The following is a 25,304-nucleotide window of genomic DNA, read 5'->3' as shown; positions in this document are numbered from 1 at the left end:
CCTCTCCCAGGGCCACCCTGCCAAGCGCATTGCCCTGGGACCGCTTTATGGGCCTTCCTCTCCTCCTGCCTGGGTCCTTCAGCTCTGATCATGCCAAACAGGAAGGACTTGGTCGTGCTTGAGTCAAAATTCCGACGGCTGTGGGAGAAGTAAAGTCAAGGAATTTTCATATACTTGCATCAGCTAAGATGCTCCAACAGCAAGGAACAGAAAACTCCGACTCTGCCAGCTTATTGGTATTATTTTTAATGTTTATTTATTTTCGAGAGAGAGAGAGACAGAGTGCGAGTGGCGGAGGGGCAGAGAGAAAGGGAGGCACAGAATCCGAAGCAGGCTCCAGGCTCCGCGCTGACAGCACAGAGCCCGGTGCGGAGCTCAAACCCACGAACGGTGAGATCGTGACCTGAGCCGAAGTCGGAAGCTCAACCGACCGAGCCACCCAGGCGCCCCATTAAACAAGAGGAGAGCTAGGTCACGTGAGGGGCCCAAAGGCAGACTAGCTGCAGGCCCTGACCACAGTCCCTGTGGCTCAGTCTTCCTCGCAGAGCGGGCTTTTGTGGCCGACTAGCTCTTCCCGTGGCCGCGACACGGCCGTGGGAGTTCAGGTGTCCCATCCAGAAGCAGGAAATGGGACATCTCTGGCTTGTGTCTCTAGGAGTTAGGGAACCCATGCAGGTGCCCCTCTCCCTTCCTTTCACGTCCCAGTTGGGCAGATTATGTCACATGTCCATGCCTCAACCAATCACGGGCAAGGAGATGGGGACCCCCCCCCTCCATGGCCGGCAGGGATACCCGGGGCTGGGGCAGCAACGCGTCACCACAGGGCCATTCCGAGGAGCAGACGAGTAGACCCCATCAGGGCTCTGTGAGGATTGGGTAGGGTGGGTGGTTACTGGGTAGACACCAGGACCACTGTCACCTGCTGGGGACTTGGGAGCCTCTGAATATGCTGCATACACCCTGCATACCTCCCGGGTGGTGGTTCTGCAGCCCAGGGTCCACACTGGCCCCTGGTGCCTTGAGGAAACACCACTGGCTCACTGGCGACTGTTGGCTCCGACGCCAGTTCCAGATAAGCGCCCACTTCCGTTTATACCATTTCCGTCACCTCCTCTGCCTCACTGGGACACCCTCGAGTCCATCTGTGGCCAGAAGAATCCTCTTAGGACCCATTTCAAATGGACACCCATCTGTCCCACCAGAGGTCAGTACTGCTCCGGGGCAGGAAAATCAAAATGCCTCTGACAAAATGTACCTGCAGATTGGGAACCCGCTCTTAGAAGTTTCCCGGAGTCGATGGCGAGAACATAACGCACAACCACAAGGTAATACCCCACCCTGCAAGCTGAAGCCGAGACCCCCCCTTGCTCGCAGTGGTGGCTGGAAGAAAATGACCTTGATGCCATTAGCGCCACTAAAAAGTTTAAGGTACTGGGCTGGGGTGCGGGGGGGCGGCGGACGGGGAGGCAGGACACTGCCGGCGTGTCACCGCCACGCAGGGCCCAGAGCCGCAGGGGCTGACAGAGGCCAATCTGAAGAACTCTCTCCAGTCTGGGGCTTGAGACTTTCGGCGCCGAGAGTGTCTGCCCAGCCACTCTCAGTGCCTCCCCCTGCACCCCCTCGCCACTCTGCCCTGGAGCCCTGCGCACAGGCTGGCCTTACTACCTGTCACAAATAGCAGTGGCTTGTCACCCATCGCATCCATCACCACCTCCAGTGGGTTCAAAACCAAGTCCACAGACAGTTCACTTCTATTTACCAAACCCCGTTTGCTAGAAACCTTTCAGGGCTACCTTCCTTCAAAATGTCCATTGTAACTGCCACCATCGAGACAAACTTAGGTGTCTCCTCCCTTCCTGCACCGAAAATGGCCAGGGTGAAGAAAATGTGCAATCTAAGCAGCTTTAAGAGTAGCCTAAAACCTAAAGTAAACTTGCTGTGAACTCCTTGTGCACACAGCTCTTTTTTCCCCCCTTTTTGGGTGATTTGTTCTTGTTCTCGATTTTTTTTTTAAAAAGTAATCTCAGGGAGTCTGGGTGGCTCATTTGGTTAAGCAGTCAACTTTGGCTCTCAACTCTGTCTCTCAAAAAATGAGTAAACGTTAAAAAAAAAAGTAATCTCTACACCCAACGTGGGGCTTGAACTCACAGCCCCAATATCAACAGTTGCTTTGCTCTACTGACTGAGCCAGCCAGGCACCCCCCCTTGTTTTTTTAATTTTTTAAAAATGTTTTTAATGTTTATTTATTTTTGAGAGAGAGAGAGAGACAGACAGAGCACGAGCGGGGGAGGAGCAGAGAGAGAGGGAGACACAGAATCCAAAGCAGGCTCCAGGCTCTGAGCCATCAGCACAGAGCCCGACGCGGGGCTCAAACTCACAAACCGTGAGATCACGACCGGAGCCACAGTCGGACGCTTACCCGACTGGGCCACCCAGGCGCCCCTCAATTTTTTTTTTTAATCTGAAAATGTAAATCAGTTTCCTAAGAACAGATCACTTTGAGTAGTTTTGTTTTTCCCAGTTTCACTGTGAGAAAATACATTTGTCCAAAGGACCTCCGATTGACAGAGCCCAAGCTTATCCTCTGGGCAGCTTTCCGGGCCTGGAAGACCCGGATGTACACTCGGGTGTAGGCTTGGCCAGGTGCAGGCAGGCCAGGCCACGTGCTTCTGGAAGGCCGCGGCATCCCTTGCGTGGAACCAGGCAGTGCTGGGGAGGAGCGTCGAGAAGCTCCGCCTCTGAACCCGCAAGCGCGTGCGCGCGTGTGTGTGTGTGTGTGTGTGCGCGCGCCGTTGCCTGGGCGTGCTGAGACCCACCCTCTTCCCCTGGGCCCCTCATCCTCACTGTCCGGGATCCACATTCAGTGTCTCCTTCTCACGGTGGAGGGGAGGTTTGTATTACCTAGAAGCAGAGACAAGTCATTTCCTTTCTGCCCTCCTCATCTCCCCCAGGAGCCCCGGAGAGGGGCAGGATGCTGGAAATCCTTAGGGCAGTCTGCAGCGTGGCCCCACTTGGGAGACCTTGACGCCCACCCAGCATGCCTGCGCTTTCGAGACCTAATGTTGGGTCCCGGGAGAAGAGGGGCCAAGCTTGGCAAATTTCTACTGTCACAGATTTTCGTTTGGTTTATTTTTGGGTTTCTTTTACTATTGTTATTACTATCACTTTATTTGTATTCTATCCCCCCCCACCCCCCACGGCTTCCACCAGACTCACCACCACCACCTCTACCCCTTAGGAGCAACTATTGTTATCGTGCTGGTTCTGTCCTTGCCGCATTTCTTTTTGCTAAAGGTAGCAGCCTGCTTAGCGTCTGGAGCTCACGCCACAGGACCCAGGACACCCCTGGTGTCCTCATTCTTTTTCATGCTTCATAGTCCGCTCTGTAATGCTACATGCCGCTGGGGTGTCCGGGTGGGTCAGTGAGTTAAACGTCCAACTTCAGCTCAGGTCATGATCTTGTAGTTCGTGGGTGCGAGCCCCGCATCGGGGCTCTGTGCTGACAGCTCAGAGCCTGGAGCTGCTTCGGATTCTGGGTCTCCTTCTCTCTCCCCTTTTCTCTCTTTCTCAAAAATAAATAAACTTTGAAAGGAATTTTAAAAAGAGAGAACACTTTAAAAAGTAAATTTAAAAATACATATATATACACATATATGTATATATATACATATACATATATATATACATATATACATATACATATATATATATACACATATAATGCTACATAGTGCTGACAGCCTAGTTTGTCCATCCATTCCCTGCTGATGGACGTTCGTGTAGTTTCCCATCTTTTGTTAATTCAAATAATGCCACTGTGAATAAAGCTTTGTGCACACGGTTTGTATCCTGTGTGTGGAAGTGTATTTTCAGAGTAGGTCCGTAAAAATGGATTGCTAGGCCGAAGGTGAATACATGTTATTTTGTAAGATCCCCACCATGGCCTCCAGGGGGCTGGGCCAGTTTGCCCACCACCAGCTCCACGCCTAACTCAGTACCCTGTCAAACAAAGTTCCTGCCAATCTGACAGGTCAGAAAGGCTAGCTCAGCGAAGTTTTTTTAAAATTCTTTTTTCTTTTTTTTAATGCTTATTTATTTTTGAGAGACAGAGTGCGAGTGGGGGGAAGAGCACAGAGAGAGAGGGAGACACAGAATCCGAAGCAGGCTCCAAACTGTCAGCGGAGAGACCAATGCGGGGCTGGAACCCATGAACCTCGAGATCATGACCTGAGCCAAAATCAGAGGCTTAACCAACTGAGCCGCCCAGGCGTCCCTCTCTCCCTCTCTTTTTTAATGTTTATTTTGAGAGAGAGAGAGAGAGAGAGAGAGAGAGAGAGAGAGAGAATCCCAAGCAGGCTCAGCACTATCAGCGCAGAGCCCAATGTGCAGCTCGAAATCACAATCTTGAGATCATGACCTGAGTCGAGATCAAGAGTGGACCCCTTAATGGACTGAGCTGCCCAGGCGCCCGTTTTCATTGTCTCTTATTTCCTGCATTTATTGTTAGGTTAGTCAGGAGGAGCGGACAGACAAGCCTATGCCATCTTGTCCAGACTGGAAGCCCCTCAGGACATGCCTTTGGTTTCTGGAAAGTCTGTGTTGTCCAGATGGTAGGGGGTCGGCAGAGCAGTGGGAGCTACGAGGGGGTCTGCCAAGGCAAAGGGTGAAGGGCCCTAGAAGGAGGCAACTTAGGAAAGCCTGGGATGTGATGATGAAGGGCGTGGGGGAAGGGAGGAAGAGAAGAAGGGGTCCCCATCAGGGGAACGGGTGGACGGGTCTCCGGCATTGCCAGCAAGTGACGCCATGCAGGACTCAGGGTCGGCGCGGCGGGGTTGGTGCCCGGTGCAGGCGTTGGGGACACTCCCCACCCCAACCCCCGCCAATGGCCAGCTCACAGCTAAGTTTTAATTTACATCTTTCTTATTACGAGAAGGGCTGAGCATCCGTTCAAATATTTAGGGGCTCCTTGCATTGTTTCCCCCCTGCAAACTTCCGTTCTTGTTTCTTCCTGTTTTCTACTGAATTTCCATTTAACCTTCGCTTTAACCCGGGGAACACGGAACTTTCCGAGGGTCTCGGTCATCGCTCCGGGCGCAGCGCCCCTTAGTGTCCAGTCCTGACCCTAAACGTGAAACGGGGTGCTTTACTAATGAGTCCACAAAATCTCGGTAATTCCAGGAAAAGCCTACCAAACTCAGGAGCCTTCATGAAAACCGCAACCCTAACTACCAGCCTAAAAAACGCAAAAAACTCGAAGCAGCCCAAACCCTTTCACCTGCACCTTAGGCGTCCCTTTTATAGACTATGAGGCTCCCGGCGCCTGGAAACATCCAAGTGCCGCAGCCAATCCCCTTCCACGACCGGTATCCCTCCGCGACGCCTCAGTGGTTAGAGCAAATGCCAATCTCTCGAGAAGGCAAACATCTTGACTGCTACTGGGTACCGCATCCTTCCATCTAGCCAGAGCCCTCCTTCCCTCGAGGTGGAAAGTCCAGGACGTCCGGTCTCATTTCCTCAGTGATGGACAGGGGCACTTGTCCAATGAGAAGCGCGATCTGGTCCGTCCCGCCCACGCCAGGCCCCGCCCTCGCCACAGGGGCCGCCAGGGCGGTGTCTGGCGTCTGGCTCCACCCGGACCTTGCGAGGTGTTTGCGGCTCCCCGGGTGCCCCTTGTCCCGCCCGGGCGCCGCCGCTTCCGGCTACGGCCTGGTGAGCTGGACGGCCAGAGGCTGGCTTCCAGTTCCCTCCCGCGACAGGGCCAGGGGCCCGGACAGGACAGTCCGTCGTGCTAGGACCCGCCTCCCCGCATACGAAGTCGCTCTGGTCCCTGCACCCCGGAGCGCACTATCCCCACCTTCTTCCCCCAGCACTGCCCAGTCCCGCCGTCCAGTGGCCCAGGGTTTAAGACCCCTGTTCTGCAGCTGAATCCAACACACACGCGCACTCCTTGTTTTTCACCTCCCCGGTTATACCCGGGCCTAAGGTACAATCCAGCAGAACCTTCTGATCGCACAAGCGCACGCACCCGCGTTCCCACCCGTGGTGCCTCTGGTACTGGGCTTCCCTTCAAGAAGGGGCAAGGTGGAATGAGACACCTTCCTCACCTGTGCTTGCCCTTTCCCACCGTGCCCCGGGCGGGTTCACCTGGTAAACACGATTATCCAGCCGGGTTTACCAAAGCACCGCTGAGTAAGTGTGCAATCAGGCAGAACTCACACTTGGCCTGAGTGATTCAGTTGTTTCCTGTCCGACACTCAAATCCGTCCACACCCTAGCGGGGACGCCACCCCCAAGCCCCAATCGCGAATCTTTGGACCTGCCAGTGAGTGGCCTGGTTCTCTACAAATGAGAACGAGGGCTATGCCTCAGACCAGGCGGGGGACGTTAAGGGTTACTGAACCGTTCAATAACTCAGTCTGCAGTCAGGGTTTTGTTTTTGAAAATCTCAAGCCGCTTCTGTAATGCCTTTCATTGCTTTCTGTTGAGCTCTCCCAAGGGGGACAATGTTGTGCCGCCAGGCATTCGGTGCCTTCAAAAGTTTCTCGGGTTCCCCCCAGCCCTGTGGGGTGGTGCCTTCGCTTGTCTTGCAATCAGCTTCAGTGCCGCTGCCAGCGAAATTTCAGGCCGGGAAGCAGCTGGCAAGGGGAATAAAATTAAGAAAATTGTTCCCAGAAGAAAAGGTTCGCCGAGAGAAATGGGAGCAAGGGGGCAAGGCACCGGAGACGCAAATTGGGACATTGAGTCCTGTGAATTGGCACATTTATGCCTCCAGACGTCTATTGCGCCCGTCCTCACGCGTCCTCCTGCGAAGCGCTACACTGGGTGATGTCGTGCAGGATGAATTTGACTTGATTTCTGCTTTTGAGGCAAGGTGAGATGAAGGTTCACCAACTTTCTGGAACGCGCGCGAAGCACAGGGCACTGTGTGAAATCGTCCCAGCAAATCTGTGAAGGCCTCAGTAACGCTCTTCTTTTATGGGAGAAGGAAACGACTCCAAAACTATCGGCGATGACCCGGTTTTAAAATAAGCAAAGGAGGGGCGCCTGGGTGGCTCAGTCGGTTAAGCGTCCGACTTCGGCTCGGGTCATGATCTCACGGTCCGTGAGTTCGAGCCCCACGTCGGGCTCCGTGCTGACAGCTCAGAGCCTGGAGCCTGCTTCAGATTCTGTGCCTCCCTCTCTCTCTGCCCCTCCCCTGCTCATGCTCTGTCCCTCTCTGTCTCAAAAAGAAATAAACATTAAAAACAATTAAACAGAAAAGATGTTAAGTGTTGGTGAGGATGTGGGGAAGTTGGAACCCTTACGCTCTTGACGGGAATGTAAATCGATGCAGCTGCTTTGTGGAACAGGGGCGATTCCTCCAAAGGTTCAAGAATTGCCACATGACTCAGCCATTTTACTCCAAAGTATACACCCAAGTGAAATCGACACGTATGTCCGCATTCATTAAAAAAAAAAAAAAGAAAGAAAGAAATGGTAATCATAGGTTGTAATGGAGGTTTCGCTTACACCATGGTAGAAATCATTTTGCAATATATGTGTATTTTTTAAATCTTTAATTTGTATTCTTTTTTTAAATTAAAATTTTTTTGAAAGAGAGAGAGCACGCACAAGCAGGGGAGGGGCAGAGAGAGAGAGAGAGAGAGAGGGTGACAGACAATCCCAAGCAGCCTCCGTGCTCAGCAGAACCGTGAGATCATGACCTGAGCCGAAATCAAGAGTCGGACACAACCGACTGAGCCGAAATCAAGAGTCGGACACAACCGACTGAGCCACTCTGGCGCCCCGCAGTATATGTGTATTAAATCAACGCATTATACACTTGAAACTTACACAAGGTCGTATGTCAATTATGTTTCAATAAAGCTGGGGGGGGGGCCACCAAAAAAACATATGCCCACAGAAAAACTTTGACGTGAATGTTCAGAGCAGCATTATTCATAATAGCTAAAAGGTAAAAACAACCCAGATGTCCATACCCTGGTGAATGGATAAACACGATGTGGTCCAACCATATAATGGAATATGATTCAGCCCTGCAAAGGAACAGAGTACTGACATGCTACCGCATGGATAAACCTTGAAAATAATACGCCAAGTGAAAAATCCAGACACGAAAGACCACATATTGTACCATTCCATTTATATGAAATGTCCTGAAGAGGCAAATCGAGAGACACAGGGAGTAGATTCGTGGTTACCTAGGGCTGGGGGTGGGGTAGAAGGCAAGAGCAGTCCCCGCTAATGGGTACAGGGTACTTTGGGGGAGCGAGGAAAGCATTCTAAAATCGACTGTGGCTATGTTCGCACAACTGCGTGAATACGCTAAAAGCCATTGACCCGTCCGCTTTAAATAGATGCCTTGCATGGTATGTGAATTATGTCTCAAAAAAAGTTGAGAGTTCGGAGTGCTCCCGCGTCAGCCCCTGCAGGAGGAGGGGAGGGCCCGCGGCAGACTCCGGAGGGCGTTTTGAAGACTGGACGGACATGCAGAGCTCATCCCACGGAGTGTGAGGACCAGGCCTGGGGAATCTGGGTGGCACATCAATGCACCCACCGTGAGTATCGTTTGCATTTTACAGAAAAGAACGCTGAGGCCTAGAGAGGCTAAGTAGCTCAACGGTGCAGGTACAGAAGCTACGGGAAGCTGCGTGGCTGGGGGTGGGGGGGGCTGTAGCTGAACTGCCTTTGCCCTGAGACGCCTTGAGTGGCTGGAGTGAAGAAGAACCACACGGCCCAGGGTACTGCAGAGAACTGCTCCCTCCAGGATTACTGCACGGCCTAGAATGGTCCCTGCAGCATGGAGCCCTCCGGGACAACGAGCCAGGCGACCTGTTAGAGACCTCCCGGGACTGGTCAGGCTGGTGGGTCCTCTGACCCCCACACCCTTTCGGACCGGCCCAGAAGCACCAAGCCCCCCTCCCCAGGAAGATACCCAGTAGAGCCACCTACGGCTTCTGACCGCCCCCCTTCCCCATGCCCCTGGCAACCCTGCAGCCCTTAACATAAATGCAAACAGGGAATCTCACAGGGGAGGTGGGCACACCACGGACTGTAAGAGGAGGCTAGAAGGAGCCTCTCACGGCCTCCTTTCCCACCGATAATACAGATATCAGACGCCAAAGATGGGGGTCAAACAGAGGAAATCATTTCTACAAATGCCAGAATTCTCGCTTTTCACTTCCACACCGTATCTGTCAGCACTGATGCCAGGATGAGAAACCACTTCTGGAAGATTTGAGAGGAAGGGGAGTTATGCTAAAAGGACATTGGGAGCTCAAGTCACCACGAGGGCCAGAGAACCAGAACTGGGCCTGAGGGGCAGTGAGGCGTCGAGCACCCAAACTTTGCAGGTGACTAGATGAACTCACAGCCCAGGACCTTTGGTTAGTACCTGGCTGGCTGCCCCCCACCCCCCCAGGACCTCCGTTGTGTTTAGACACCTCCTCAGGCACCTTCCACATTCTCTCTTTTCTGTTTCGACTCGGCCCTTAGGGCAACCCGGAAGTGCAAGGGCGACCCTCCATCAGTGGTAAACAGGAGTGTTGGATAAATGCCCAGATTACCATCTTCGTGGCAGCCGGCCAACAGGGCTCCCACACGGGCTTTTCCTCCTGCCCTGTGTCAGTGGCTCAGTCCGTTTCCTCGTGCCTGCTTCCTAGGGACACTTCCCCAATAAACCCGCACCCAAGTCCTATCTCGGCTCTGCTTTCTGGGGACCACAGACCGAGACGCGACGCCCACGTTCTAAAGGTACAAAAATCGGGGCTGGATACGACCCCGTTCTTGATAGATCGGAAGGAGGAAGAATGGAATCAGGATGGTGAACAGAGAAGATTTCAGCTTAAACTGGAAGGTTTGTTTGTGTCTATAAGAAACGTTTGAAAGGGGATCAGAACAAGTCTCCCCAAAATGCTCCGCGTTGGCCGTTGAATTATTTTGAGCCAAATGCAATCAAGACCTGAAAACTCAAGAGAAACTTTTTTGACCGTGTCTTAACTACCTAGAAGAATTTAAATTGGAGGTCTATCCCAGAATGGGAGTTTTTACAGAAATTAATTTTATCTGAGTGACCCGTCTATACGGCAGGGCAAACATGTAATTACCAAGCACCTGTTCTCATTGCCTGTGAGTTGCCCTCCTCCCCTGCCCAGGCTCCCATCCCATTCCTCAGCTCAGAATGGCAATGCACCTCTTTACTTTTCGGTCTTTGAACCTCTCCTGTATGTGGGGTTCCCATATGTATGAAATTAAATTCGATTTCCCCCTATTAATCCGTATCATGTCAATTTCCTTATTTTTTTAAAGATTTATTTGATTTTATTTTGAGGGGGAGAGAGAGCATGGGAGCAGGGAAGAGGGACAGAAGGAGCGAGAGAGAGATTGAGACAGAAGTCCAAGCAGGCTCCATCGCGTGACCCTGGGATCCTGACCTGAGCCGAAATCAAGGGTCAGACGCTCAACGGGCTGAGCCACCCAGGCGCCCCTCGATTTCATTCTGAGACCAGCTGGAAGAACCTGTGAATGACAGAGGAAAAAATTTCTTCCCCAACAACATGTGTAGCTGAAGCCCAAATGACAAAACAGGGACATTTGAAACATACTGTCACCTTACTCCCATTAAGATGGCAATTATCTTAACAGAAGATGAGGAAACAGAAAACAACCAGTGTCCTTCGGCAGGTTTGTTGGGAGCACCGGGAACACCACTGCTAAGGAAGGAGCAAAGGAAGCGGAACACGGCGGGAAGAGAAGCGGGGCCCCCACGGAGTTGGAGAGGCCCCAGATAGGGAGTTCCAAAGCTGGAATGGTCTTCACCGGGATCCCAAGCGCAGGAGAGAGAACCAGTTCCTTGAGATTCCACTCGGACCAGTCACCGAATACAAGCTGCTCCTGAGGAAGTAGCTGTAACCTGCTTGGGCACAGGGTGGTGCCCTCAACGGAGGGAAATTTCCAGAAAATGATTTACCAGCCAACCCCGCAGCCGCTGTGGGGGGAATGCCCCAGTCCTGAAGGGGAATCTGGGCAGCACCACGGCGATGCACTACACTCTTACCACGGTTCACGGGTGGTGGTTTGGGGGAGACCTAGCTGGGCTTGAAATCTACCCGGTTCGTCAGGGCAAAACACGTCCGCAACAAACGCACTTTGCTCTTCCTTTGCGCCCGTGTCTTACGACGTGACTGTCTTTTTTTCTCCCCTTATCAAAGACTCCCACTCAGGGAGGGGAGAGGGGAGAAAAGACGGGGAGAAGAAAAGCCCACCCTGCGACAGGCGGATATTAAAAATCATTCCGTGGCAAATAGATGATCAGACCTAAAGAGTAAATGTTTATTGGACAAACATTAGTAGAATTTAAATTTGTCCTACGTATGTCCAAACTGTTACTTGAGACCTGAGTATGATGCTTAAAGCTTCTGTTTGGGGGTGTGGGGGGAGGGGGCAGGGGCTATCTGGTTTTTCACATGTTCTCTCTTTGTATCATACTTGCCGGTGGGAAGCTAATCCGCTTCTAACATAGTTCGAGATTTCTTCTGCTTTTTTGTTTGTTTGTTTCATCTTGGTTTCTGGCGTCATGGATAGCAAAAGAGTCTATCACCCAGGGAGGAGTGAACCGTGTAGCTTAAGAGAAGAAGACCTTTGAGAGTCTACCTCTTTTTTTGTTTTTGTAAGTTTATTTATTTATTTTGAGAGAGGGAGAGAGCGCGAGTGGAGTAGGGGCAGAGAGAGAGGGAGAGAGTCCCAAGCAGGCTCCACATTGTCAGCTCAGAGCCTGTCGTGGAGCTCAAACCCACGAACTATGAGATCACAACCTGAGCCAAAATCAAGAGTTGGATGCTTAACCAACTGAGCCACCCAGGCACCCTTTGAGTCTCTTTAATTTATTTTTAGTTTTAATTTTTAATTTTTTTTTCGAGTCTCTTTTATTAGCTAATAACAGTCTACCTTCCTTTTTTTGTTTCATTTATTTATTTATTTTTTTTTTATTTTTTATTTTTAAGATTTTATACTTAAGTAATCTCTGTACCCAACATGAGGCTCAAACCTACAACCCCAAGATCAAGAGGTGTGTGCTCTACAAACTGGGTCAGCCAGCCACCCCTTTTTCTTGTTTGTTTTAAATGACATTGATTTGGGGCGCCTGGGTGGCTCAGTCAGTTAAGCGGCTGACTTCGGCTCAGGTCATGATCTCACGGTTCTGTGAGTTCGAGCCCCGCGTCGGGCTCTGTGCTGACAGCTCAGAGCCTGGAGCCTGTTTCAGATTCTGTGTCTCCCTCTCTCTGACCTTCCCCCGTGCTCTGTTTCTCTCTGTCTCAAAAATAAATAAACGTTAAAAAAAATTTTTTTTTAATGACATTGATTTGACAGAGAAACCAGGTCACTCATATGTCTTTTCTAGAATAGTTCACCTTCCGGATTTGGCTGATGGTGCTCTCAAGGTACAGTTTCCCTATTCTTCTAAACCCCGTATTTCCTGCAAACTGGAAACTGCAAACTGCTCTAAAGGCTCAGTTGTTCAAGTGCAGTGTTTGGGGCCATAATCTATGACTCAGTCTTACTCTGCCAGTTGTCCCAACACAGTGTTTTGTTTTGTTTTGTTTTGTTTTGTTTTGTTTTAATGTTATTCTTGAGTGAGAGCGTGAGCAGGGGAGGGGCAGGGAGAGGGGAACAGAGGACCCAAAGCAGGCTCTGTATTGATAACAGAGAGCCTGATGTCAGAGCTCCAACTCACGAACCGTGAGAGCACGACCTGAGCCGAAGTCAGATGCTTAACTGACTGAGCCACCCAGGCGCCCCCAAAGTATTTTGTTTTTTTAAAAATTGGGAGCCCACTTCGGATCCTTCATCCTCTCTCTCTCTGCCCCCTTCCTTTCTCGTGCTCTCACTCTTGCTCTCTCTCTCTCAAAAATAAACCTTGGGGCGCCTGGGTGGCGCAGTCAGTTAAGCGTCCGACTTCGGCTCAGGTCACGATCTCGCGGTCCGTGAGTCCGAGCCCCGCATCAGGCTCTGGGCTGACGGCTCAGAGCCTGGAGCCTGTTTCCAATTCTGTGTCTCCCTCTCTCTCTGCCCCTCCCCCGTTCATGCTCTGTCTCTCTCTGTCTCAAAAATAAATAAAACGTTTCAAAAAAATAATAATAAATAAATAAAAAAATAAATAAACATTAAAAAAGAAAAAAAAAAACCTATTCCAGGATGTGGGGGATAAGCTTAGGAATCCCCCGGGCCTACACCAATGGGTTAACAAGGCACAAAGAAACACAGAGTCATAAAATGCTCACACCCGAGTTTGGGTAACCAGATTGGCACTCCAAGAATAGGGAGGCACAGGGGCGCCTGGGTAGCTCAGTCGGTTAAGTGTCTGACTTCGGCTCAGGTCATGATCTCACGTTTCATGGGCTCAAGCCCCACGTCGGGCTCTGTGCTGACAGCTCGGAGCCTGGAGTCTGCTTGGGATTCTGTGTCTCCTTCCCTCTCTCTCTGCCCCTCCCCCACTCATGCTGGCTCTCTCTGTCTCAAAAATAAATAAACGTTAAAAAAAATTTAAAAACAAAGAATAGGGAGGCACAAAGGTGCCAAGAATAGGGAGGTGCAAAGGCACCCCCAAATAGGGAGGGGGTGCTGAACCCCCCCAAAATAGAGAGAGGCAAAGGCCTGAAATAGAATCAGTGGAAAGGTGCCCCACACATAGGAATCACAAGATTAGATATTCAGGGTGAAAGCACCCCAAGTTTAGTCCTATAGCAGAAAAGCTGCTTTCATAGGAGAATAGGGCCAGGGTAGGTAAAAATTGGTGGATTGGACTTTGGACCGCTGGGCTGCAGGCAAAGCAGCCCGGATGGGAGATGGTTAACAAAAGAAAAGGTGCCTTGTCAACCCTGAGGTTATTCCTCCTGTCTGTCTCATCCCCTAGGCTGGCAAAGGTAAACAGGCACGGTGCCTCCTGTCTGTTGTTAACCATCTACCCATCTGCCCGGCGCCTGGATTTTGTTTTAGGTTGACCCCAACCCCAAACACAGTATATCTTCAAAACCCCCTTTGCCTCGTCCCCAAGTTAATGTTCCTAGTTTCTTTGTCTCTTTGTACACGCCCATCACATCTGCAAGCCTTCTGATCTGAATAAATACGGGGCAAGGACCGTTATTCAGGGCTCTTGTCTTTTTCCCCCCTGGACACTCTTGTCTTCCCCCCCCCGCCCCCCCGCCAGACACAAGCCGTCTCTCGTTTGAATCCTGCGTCCGCTCTTTTGCTAGACAAAAGACAGCTTTAGACTCAGAGTCGACGACACCAGGATCCGATCCAAGATCAAACGCTGTGTTTGGTTCTCTTGTCTCCCTTCATCTGGACGGGCTCCTCGGTCTCTTTGTCCTTCGTCACCTTGACATTTCTGAAGGGTACAGGCCAGTTCTTCACTAGACTCTGTGAACTTCTAGTGTGATTCCTCTTTGATAGCTTCCTTGCTTTCTGGCATAACAAGATGCCCCGAATCCATCTGTACATTTCCTGCTCTGGAGCCTAATGGGCCGCTTGTCCAGACATCCCTGGTTTCTTTCCGTGGAAAATGGGATTTAGAGACAGGACTGAATTCCAGTGCCCTGGCTGGTGGCGGAGGCCAGATGTGAGGGGGGTGGGGGCTGTGGGCTCATGGGCAGCAGCTGGGGTGGGGGGAGGGGGGGCTGACTCTCCAGTGGCACCCAGATCCCTGCGGGGGGGGGGGGGGGGGGGGGGGGAACGGTGGTTTCAGGCCGGCCTCCGCAGACCAGCTTTTCCCAGTAGGAAAAGCAGGAGGACATGTGACGCTTGTCCATTGGAGTGGCATCCCTGAGGTGTTTACCTACTCGTTTTTTATGACAGACTTTATGGTGTCTTGCAGCTTCGAAGATCTCCTTGTTTTTTCTTATCTAACATTATTGATTTACTGTAATCACCGGAAATGCAAACAGAAACCGAGGCCTCAAGAGGCTGTCAGGGAAGTGACCGGGTACCTAGAAGCATGAGGTAGCTGCTTCGAAGGAAACAATAAACACACAGCACTCCCGAGGACTGGCTTTGTCCCAGCCCCCCCACCCCCACCCCCGGTTATCCCCGGAGGCAATTGTCCTCCGCGAGGTCCTTCCCTCTGCGGTCAGAAGGGCTCCCGACTCACCCGGAACTGCCTTCACTATCAGCAAACCTCCCTCTTATTCTCGTGAATTCCCTAGAAGAACACACTTCTTTTTTTTTTTTTTTTTTTTTTAATGTTTTTATTTATTTTTGGGACAGAGAGAGACAGAGCATGAACGGGGGAGGGGCAGAGAGAGAGGGAGACACAGAATCGGAAACAGGCTCCAGGCTCCGAGCCATCAGCCCAGAGCCTGACGCGGGGCTCGAACTCACGGACCGCGAGATCGTGACCTGGCTGAAGTCGGACGCTTAACCGACTGCGCCACCCAGGCGCCCCAAGAACACACTTCTTAAGTGGTATGCAATGCCCTTTGTCCCGAATGCCTCTGACCGACACCGTTCCGCGGGGTCGCCACAACCAGGGAGGTCTGAAGTTCAAGGCCTACCCTTGGCGTGCTAAGGAACGTGCACTTTGGGCTCCCGGGTTTCCCAAAGGGAAGGGTAGTGGCGAACGCTCCAGGCTGGCTGAGAAAAGGACCTTGGGACAGAACTGTCCTCTCAGAGGGGCAGGCGGCGTGCGCTCCGGACAAGAATCTACGTGTGGTTTCACTGAGCCTCGGTGGGTCGGGGTAGCGACACGAAACGGTTCTCTGTTTGCTTCCAGCCTGTCAGTGCCGGCTCACGGTCTGGTCTGGAGGCCACCTGGACAGCCCGCGGGGCCCGCCCTTCCTCTGACCTTTGTGCTTCTTAGGAAAATTCAGGAAACGCCCAGGCTTTTGTGCACCGTCCAGGGGCCACGGGAGACTGGCACGGGGGCACCCCCATCCTCGTTCCCAGACCCACACAGTGTTTTCAGACTCCATTGGCATGGGCCACTCCACTGAGGGTCCCGCCTCCAGAAATCCTTAGACTGGAGACAAGAGCCACACTAGTGTGAACAGTCATGCAGTGGTCACCTGCGTGAACTCCAAACCCCTAGGGAACGTGCGTCAATTTTTCTCCAAAGCTCCCGTCCCCCAAAAGGTGCACGCTGGTGGCAGGCCCGGCTGCAGCTGCCACGCTCAGTGAGCAGGAGGTGCACCCTCCCCCTCCCACCCCACTGGTGGCCTTTCTTGTCTGAGCCTTTGGAGGAAGTCCAGCTTTCCCATTTTCAAGATACAGGTCTGTCTGAGGGCCTCGTTTTTGAGCTTTGAACCCTGAGAGGAAGGTGAGTCAAGATTCAAATATTAGGCCAAAACAAGCTGGCATTTTGAGTCTAGAGAAATGGCATTTTCTTCTTAACAGGCAGGGCTCCAAAGGGGTGCAAAAACGGGCAGGGGTCCCTTCTCCCCTTTCATGGACATCCTCGTAGGTTGTTGTCAGATGAAGACCCCGACTTGCCCGCTGTTTTCTCGTGAGTGCTTGCTTGTTAAGGGTCTTGGGATAGGAAGACCGCGTCTGTGGGGAATCCACACAGACATAGAAACTCCAAAGACAGGCGCCAGAGGGTGTATTTGTCACCCTGAACTAAGGAGGAGTGGGTTGGGATCTGGGACTTCAAATTTTTTTTTTCAACGTTTTTTAATTTATTTTTGGGACAGAGAGAGACAGAGCATGAACGGGGGAGGGGCAGAGAGAGAGGGAGACACAGAATCGGAAACAGGCTCCAGGCTCCGAGCCATCAGCCCAGAGCCCGACGCGGGGCTCGAACTCACGGACCGCGAGATCGTGACCTGGCTGAAGTCAGACGCTTAACCGACTGCGCCACCCAGGCGCCCCACCCAGGCACCCCAGGGATCTGGGACTTCAAATGGAAGGGATTCGACTCACGGGAAGATGAAAACCAGCAAACATTCGGTGCACAAACGTTTGCGGGGCCTGTCGGGAACAATGGGACAGAGAGGTCTTTGATCAAACAGGCCTCGCTGGGTTCCTCCCTGTCTAGCCTCCCTGTTCGTATCCTAATGAAGTTACCTATGGTGACAGCTCTGTCCCTGGAGCAGGTCCGGTGTCTAAGTTCTTTTTAGTCCGTTGGGGGGTGGGGGGTGGGGGGTGGGGGAGCGCACCAGGAGATTAAGAGTGTTTCCTGAATCTGCGGGGTTTTGATTACTTTGAAATCAAAAATAATCTTCACACCGAAGCAGTCCCTCTTGGGGCGGCCTGCCCTCGGCCACCGACATAACTAATGTGAAATTTCCATTTTCCAGGCCGTTTTGGGTGTCCACCGTAATGATAACAGACCCCAAAGAGCTTGAGTTCATTCTCTTCCCAAGCCCTTTTCCCGGACTACTGAGCGCTTGTTTGATCGCATTGAATCCTGACATCTGGGCCGAAAAACAAGGGTCTTATAATGTCTTATGCAGGCCCAGCCCCAGCGAGCTTCCCTCAGACTCTCCACCTTCCAAACCAATGTGACGAGTGGACCAGCCCTGGGGGTTCTTACTCCGATCACAAGGTGCCCTTCAGCAACAACCATCAGGAAATTGTGAAAAACAGAGGGTCTGTGACTTACAGGATCTGGAAATCACACCGCACACCTGGGCCCACACCGCGAGGTCACAGGGAAAGTGAGAGAGAGCGTGCGCAGGCCGGGGGCTCTGCTTTTATTGGGGTGGAGGGTAGGGCCCTAGGGTCTGGGGGGCCCAGCCTTTACCAGTGATTTTAAAAGGTTAACAGCAGGACTTTATAAAGGGTGGGACGAGGGGCGCCTGGGTGGCGCAGTCGGTTAAGCGTCCGACTTCAGCCAGGTCACGATCTCACGGTGCGCGAGTTCGAGCCCCGCGTCGGGCTCTGGGCTGATGGCTCAGAGCCTGGAGCCTGTTTCCGATTCTGTGTCTCCCTCTCTCTCTGCCCCTCCCCCGTTCATGCTCTGTCTCTCTCTGTCCCAAAAATGAATAAACGTTGAAAAAAAAAAATTTAAAAGAAAAAAAAATAAATAAAGGGTGGGACGAGAACAGGAAAAAGCACCCTCGATGGTCAGTTACTGAAATCAACCAAGATCTCTAAGACTGAGGAGTCGGGGGCGGGTGGGGGGTGCGGGGCTGGGTGTCGGCGCGAGGACAGCCGGCTCTTTATCGTGTTTATTCGAGAGAGCTGTCTTAGAAGTGGATAATGCTCTTTGAAGCGGGTGCCTTGGCAAGTGAAGCTTAAATTAAGCACTTGGATTACCAAAAAGACAGAGGGAAAAAAGCCTGCCGGGGCTTACACTACATATGTCATCGTGTATGTGTTTTGTTTGCCTTCCCTCGATTTGCCACACATTCGCTAAATGCCTACGACGCAATAACAATAGTGCCAGGGAAGCACCTAGAGATGAGCGGCGGTCCCTGGCTCAGAAACCCCCTCACTGTATTGTCAAGGGAGGAGCCAGTAAGACACGTCATAAACGTCATTGATCAAATCTTGGTAGGACGTATGCGAGTGCAAAGGACAGAGAAGCCAGTTCCACTTGGGGTGCAGAAGGGCTTAACTTTAATTTCGTTGCACAGCCCAGGAACCAGCGGGTTCCAGAAGCTTTCGGGGCTCCATCTGACACAAGAATTGTCATCTAGTATGTGAATGACGACCTAGGGGAAGAGACCCTGACCGTCCAACACAGTAGAGCTCCATGAATGACTTATCCATGAAGATGAGTCCTGTTGGGTTTCTCCCGCCGGCAGTGGTTTCTGCCCTCGTCCGCTGGCGAAAGTTCCCGGGGCGTGAACAGAGCCAGCATGGAGAATTCCTCTTCTGCACGCACGCTAGTGAGCCACTGAGCATCACGGACACTTGCGGGGCTCGTGGGGACCTTGGAGGACACGTGGTCAACTAGCTGATGTGACGGACGACGTATTCATCTTCACAAAGCCCTTGGCCACACAGCAGAGTGGTGCGGGTGCCCGAATCCTGGCCGAGCAACTTCCCAGCGGAGTGGCCTCTGGGAAGTTACTGTCCTTCACTTTATCTGTAAAATGGTAAAACGGGGATTTTAACTGCCACCTTCATCAGGTTGTTATGAGGCATAAGACAGTATGTGTAACTGCTTAGAACAGAGTCTGTGCCTTTGTGAGCTGTTATGTTTATAACCGCTAATGTGTGATTTGCTCAAGGTTATGCGGCTAAATTGAGGCAGGGCGTAACGAGAGAGACAGGGAGGCGGATGCGACGCCTTCTACGTTGGCCGCCAGAAGGAGCCTGCCGGCCGTGGAACCCACTGAGGCCCCGTTAGAGCCATGAGCCTCGGGGAAAACAGCCTTGCCACCCCAAGAAGGGGGAGGACTCCCCAAGGGTTAAAAGACTCACATTCCCAAAGTCACCCGAAGGTCCTTCTTATCATATGATCTGGCAAACAGCTGCCTTTACTGGAGGCAGTTGCACAGTTAGGTGCTAAAGGTCTCCGTGGTAAACGCATCATGTACGGCGTGAAGTCACATGTGCCTTTCCGAGAGCCAAGATCTCGCAAAGGTATGAAAACAAGAACAAAACAAACCTTCCCGTGGAGGCACAGAAAAGATCCAATCAGCTCCTCGTTTCTGGCCAGCCTGCGGTTCGGAAATAGGGAGAGTGTTCTCCAACAAACACACAACAACAGCAGATAGCCAGAGAACAAACAAGAAAAACAGCAAACGGAAATGTCACACACATTCAGGTGAGTGGGTTGATCTCCGCACGTAAACATCAGCTCCCAGCCCGCCAGGCAGAGAGGAAACTTTTCAGAGCGCTGTCAGGGCGTAAGTCTATTTAAGATTCGGCGCTACAAGCATAAAAGAACCTGTCATCAGTTTGCTTCTTTTCAGAGACCTGTTTGTTTCGCTGGAATATTCTACTGACGGTTACATAAAGGAGGAGGGGAGCACAAAGGATCCAGGTGGAGAACCTGAAAAAAAGAAGAAGAAAAAAAAAACCAACTTGTTTTGGTCTGATGTGGGTAATGCCCTCTCTCTTTGCTTGCTTTTCAGGAGCGGGGCACATTCAAAGCCTCGCCCTACGGCTGCACGCATTACTGTCTACCTTCCTCGACTTTGCTGTGCCACTGTCCTCATTCGTTATTTCTTTTCTCTTCCCATAAATAGCTCCCCAGATTTTGTTTCCCGAGTCTCTACTTTATTTCCGCCTCGTAGGGAGAAGTTTGAAACGTTTGGGAGAGCGCGTCCTAGAGAAAAGACCAGGAAAAGTGGAAGAATGCTGAATGTGTTCCGTAATGACCACATGGCACTCACTACACAGGAATTCAGGGCTCCGGCAGAGCGACGAAAAGAGTGGGGCAGTTAAGCAGATCTGCCTGGTTTACTTGGCACAAACCATAAAAAGAAATCAGTATCTCTCTCCACCTTCTGGAGCCTCCAAAGTCCCCTCCTGGCTGCGGCGGTCAGGCCGAGCCTGGGGGCCCCAGTGGTGAGCCTGTAGAAGGCTGTCCAGCTCCAGTCCTCCCGGGGCCTGTCCATCAAGCTCGGAATGAACCGAACCTTCTCACCGAGACTTGCAACACCCACACGCTTTGCTTTTCCAGGGTAAGAGCAAATACAAAGGAAAAATAAGGCTTCATTCCCCTGCGGAAACTAAGGATAGAGAGTCCTCTCCCCCTCCCTTGTCTTAGGGCATTTGCTTTAGAAAACATGTAAACTCTTTGTCGGTTTGAAACGTATGTGAGTCTTTTGAAGGCTAAAGAATCCTCTTGCCAGCCCCGGGAAGGTCTTTCTCCAAGACTCTGGAAGCATCTCTTTGAAATGTGATCAAGGAAGATAGCACCCCCAGAGCCCGGTTTCTGTGGGCGGGCAGGAGCCTAGTTTATTTTGCTTTGTTTAAAGCCAGTGAGCCCACACAGATGGTCTCCCCCGACCCCCCGAGGGGAGTTAGGATGAACTCCACGGGCCAGATGCACTGCGAAGCCCTCTTACTGGAGGACTCGACCCTGTTTATGTTGTGGACATGCTCTCTCTCGGCTGCAGCCAAGGGCAGGGTTTCTCTCTCTGTCTTTGCTATCTCTTAGCGGATTGCCTACAAAAGCCCTTTGAATCCTGGTGTCAGGTTATTCAACAGGGAAAGTGTTTTCTTTCTCGTGCATCTCTGCCCGGAGGGTTTTGGGCAGGGAGATTTGTTTTGAATTCCATTTTCCCAACTCTAGCTGCACCCCCGCCCCCACCCGTCCCTCTGTTGGCTCAGCCCCAGCCAGGCATTTGGTCCCTTTCTGTGCCAAGCAGCTTCCGACTCCGGGTCTCGGGTTCCTGTCCCTTCGGCTCAGCCCGGTGTCTGCCCGTATCTTCCTGGGGGCCTGCCTCCTTCCTTCACCTGCTCCCTCCCCCGAGAGGCTGTCCCTGACCACAGCTCTCACCCCCCATGTTTTCCCTTCACAGAACCCACCCCTGTCTGTCTATCAGAGTCTCATCAGCCTCTCTGCCCGGCAGGCAGCCTCCGGGAGGTCAGGACTTTATCTGCACGCCTGCAGCACCAACAGGGCCCGGTGTTGGGGAACTGTCGTCAAAGATCAGTCTCCTGCCAACCCAGAGAAGCCTCTCCACAAAGCTACCTTCTACACAGCGATGATTAAGGCTGCAGATGGCGGTTGGCCATTACCTCTCAGCCTCTCCTCTCTGGGCTGGCGGAGGGCAGAACGGAGTTTTCCCGCTTACATCACATCCTCAGCCTTCCTGGCGCTGCCTTTTTAACGTTTATTTATTTTTGAGAGACAGAGAGACGGAGCACCAAAGCGGGCCCCGGGCTCCTAGCTGTCCGCACGGAGCCCGACGCGGGGCTCGAACCCACGAACCGTGAGATCATGACCCGAACCGAAGTCCGACGCTGAACCGACCGAGCCACGCAGGCGCCCCCCCCCCCCCCCCCCCCACTGGCACTGTCTTTTGTGCTGTCCGTGTCCCACGTTTTCTGGGGGCCTCGCTGGCCATGTTGGGAGCACTGCCCGGGAAACCTTTTTGTGCTCAGGCTGGTCAACCCTGCCCCGTGCCCCCAGGGAAGGCCCTGTGTGTGTTGCCCTACGGTGACCTCTCAGCAAGTGTGAAATAAACAAACGCTCTCATGTCACGTTTCTTTCAGATAGTGCTTGACACCATGACGCCGGGCCCCGCAGGGCACATTCACCTTCCCACCAGGCGAATTTCTCCACGAGGAGAGAACGTGGGAAGGCTAGACGCTCTCCCATGTGCCGAGGAAGGGTAGGCTTAGGAAATGAAGGAAGATTCTTCTTTGATAGTGACTCTGCGGAGAACAGGAAATACTGTCCCTGCACCCGGAGACTAAAGAAACGTTGTCGCGGAGGTCCATCCGGGTCCACCTGGCCTTTCTAGCCGCCTCCACAAATACCGCCGTAGCCCAGACAGCTCCCCTCAGGCTTCCGATCCAGACCGTGTTCCAAGACGAGCACACCGCTGACCGTGACCGCCCGGGAGGTAGGACATTGTGTCTGGAAGAGAGGCTACCTGAGCGCGAGAGTGAATGCTTGCCCAGGGCACCCTCAATCATCAACTCCTTCATCAGACAACAGAGGCTCAGGACTTAAAACTCTATTTTTGGGGGGCACCTGGGTGGCGCAGTCGGTGAAGCGTCCGACTTCGGCTCGGGTCATGATCTCACGGTTCCTGGGTTCGCGCCCCACGTCGGACTCTGTACGGACAGCTTGGAGCCTGGAGCCTTCTTCGGATTCTGTGTCTGTCTCTCTCTGCCCCTCCCCTGCTCACTCACTGTCTCTCTCTCTCTCTCAAATATACATAAAACGTAAAAAATTAAAAAAACATATATATATATATACTAAAACCCATTGAATTGTACACTTAAGTGGGTGAACTAGACACTATCTATAAATTATATCTCAATCGGACTGTTTTAACGTTTATTTATTTTTGGCACAGAGAGAGACAGAGCATGAACGGGGGAGGGGCAGAGAGAGAGAGGGAGACACAGAATCAGAAACAGGCTCCGAGCCATCAGCCCAGAGCCTGATGCGGGGCTCGAACTCACGGAGTGCAAGATCGTGACCTGGCTGAAGTCGGACGCTTAACCGACTGCGCCACCCAGGCGCCCCTCAATCGGACTGTTTTAAAAACAAAGTTTGGAGTGGGCCTGGTACAGAAAATGGAATTCGAGAAGGCAGGACATATACTGGGGCATTGAATGCCGCTTCCCGCCGCCCCTAAGAAGCTGACCTCTTCCCATTTAACCCAGCATTCCTCTAAGTCATCAAGAGTCTCTTCCAGCAGAGAGGATCCAAAGGTTGAGGTCAACAGTTCTAATCCTGGAGTGATTCCAAGGGACATGCACTCCAGAAACACTGTCGTGCGTCAGTGGAAAAGGGCGCATTGTCTACAAGACCTCTCTCCAGCTTAGCTGATTTCAGCCTCCCACGGGTCTTTGAACTATTTTACAACTCGGTAAATTGTAGGGAGTTGATAGTCATGCAGATTCTGTCCTGTCTATCCAATGCTCCTCCTCTTCATGGAAAAACCAGTTTTGTCCCCATTTGCAATCATTGTTAACCATCCTTACTCTGTTTTAATTTGTGCCTCTGCGCTTCTCTTTTATGTATTTGCTTATTTTTATTTAAGCTGATTTATTTTGAGAGAGACAGAGAGAGTACAAACGGAGGGGGACGGACAGAGAAAAAGAGAGACAGGGAAGATCCCAAGCAGGCTCCGAGCGACCGGCGCAGAGCCCGACGTGGGGGCGGCTCGAACTCACCAACTGTGAGATCACGACCCGAGCCAAAATCAAGAGTTGGTCGCCCGACCGACTGAGCCACCCAGGTGCCCCTGCACTTCTTGGAGATCAATATTACATCTGCCCGGTTTGCTTACGAGTGGAATAAAACCTTTAACACATGTTCGCGTTTCATATCCGCGGGAGCGTCGCAATCTTACCTTTTACCGAGAATGATCTTTTACCAACTTTATCTGCACGGAAGATCTTGTGCATCCTGTCCGCTGACGTATAAACTCTAAAGTCAGAGGCTTTTAAAAGGAGAGGGAAGTTTGTCCACCTTACCTAATGCGAAACCGTGGTGATGGCCGGAAACCCATTCGGAAAGTCTGTTTCCACTAGAACGCGTGTTTCTCTGGATCTCACTCTGTGCCCGGCGGCGACGTTGTCTGGAACCCGAGAACCAAGAAGCCAGAAGTCTGGATTGCCTGCCACCCCACCCCCCACCCCCTCAGCGGGCTTCGAGGGCTCCCAGTTCCACCCACCGCTGAGGGGGTGAGCAGCAAGACCGTTGTTCGGTGGCTCAGCTCGCGCCCAGGAGCCCACTTAGATCTCTCCGCGCTGTGGAAGGCAGAGAGAAAACACTAGCAGCCAGAACCTTCTCCAAGAGCAGGGGGCGAGATGTAAGAGATGCTTCGTCGCAATCAGACCAGTGCCAAGGGTAAGCCAGCGCCTTCCCCAAGCGCGGTCCGTTTGCCTAGCATGGCGAACAGGCACCAGGGCGTCGGGCGATTGCTCGCGCCAAGTTCACAGGCGAACTCTGGTCAATTAAGGGTCGGTTAAGGCGGAGAGTTAGAACTTAACCCGGGTCTATGCAGACAATGTTTATAGAATCAGTGTATAGGGTCGTTTGCAGGTGAGGTGTGTTCAGAGAGAGAGAGAGAGAGAGAGAGAGAGACTGAATCAGCACTGAGAGGCACTTGTCTCCTCGTTCCCAGCCCCTCCCCTGGAACAGTGCCATGCGTCCCGGCGTATGGCAAGGGACAGAGGAAGCCCATCCTGCGTCTCTATTCCTGGCAGCCACTCAGAAGCATGTTCTTACTCTTTTCATCCTGCCTGGGGAAGGTGGTTTAAACATTTATTGGTGCGTGCCCTGGGTGAAGGCCAAGGACGTTGGGTACAGGATGGGAGGCTGTCCGATTCCTCCGAATGCACCCGGCCGTGTGTGAGCCATGAACCCTGGTCCCGCGACCTTCAGAGCTGAGGATCGCGAGCCATTTCGGCTGCTGGACAACCCCTGTGTGATTCAACATCCTGTAAGCGAGAGTTTGAAAAGTACTAACCCACCGTACTTGACCGAGGGCTGCGTCTCTGAATTTTCTAAGTCTTCTACACCGGGTCTTGGTATCACTTCTCTGAGCTACACATTTCCCCTAGGCCTCACGCCTTTTGTTCTTCCTATCAAAACAGAGTTAATGATTTCTCAGAGGTGTCGTTACTCCGCAGATAAGGATGCCATCTGTAGGTCAGTCGGATGGGTCCCCGAGAGCTGAGGGCTCCCTCCGCGATCTGGGGCAAGCCGCCTGCTCTCAAAGGC

The 25,304-nt window shown here is 52.2% G+C and overlaps 2 long non-coding RNA genes across 4 annotated transcripts; one reads left to right on the top strand and one right to left on the bottom strand.

Moving 5' to 3' along the window:
- Window positions 1-1,126: 1,126 nt before the first annotated feature.
- On the top strand, window positions 1,127-22,094 carry LOC115500968. 3 transcript variants are annotated; one of them, XR_003964681.1, is made up of 4 exons: window positions 1,127-1,325; window positions 19,858-19,988; window positions 20,182-20,571; window positions 21,415-22,094. It is a non-coding gene; the product is annotated as an uncharacterized LOC115500968 (long non-coding RNA). The 3 variants fall into 3 exon arrangements; XR_003964680.1 differs by lacking the exon at window positions 1,127-1,325 and adding an exon at window positions 19,024-19,709 and having other exon boundaries at window positions 19,858-19,984; XR_003964679.1 differs by lacking the exon at window positions 1,127-1,325 and adding an exon at window positions 19,024-19,709.
- LOC115500969 lies at window positions 18,537-25,303 on the bottom strand. The gene is made up of 5 exons (XR_003964682.1): window positions 25,051-25,303; window positions 24,253-24,328; window positions 24,053-24,156; window positions 19,862-19,937; window positions 18,537-19,025 (listed from the first exon to the last, which is right to left on the bottom strand). It is a non-coding gene; the product is annotated as an uncharacterized LOC115500969 (long non-coding RNA).
- Between the last annotated feature and the right edge of the window lies 1 nt (window position 25,304).

The sequence above is a fragment of the Lynx canadensis genome, chromosome E1 (assembly GCF_007474595.2).
Source record: "Lynx canadensis isolate LIC74 chromosome E1, mLynCan4.pri.v2, whole genome shotgun sequence".
Lineage (NCBI taxonomy): Eukaryota > Metazoa > Chordata > Mammalia > Carnivora > Felidae > Lynx > Lynx canadensis.
The sequence above is the reverse complement of the archived record's forward strand: the minus strand, read 5'-3'. Positions and strand labels throughout refer to the sequence as shown.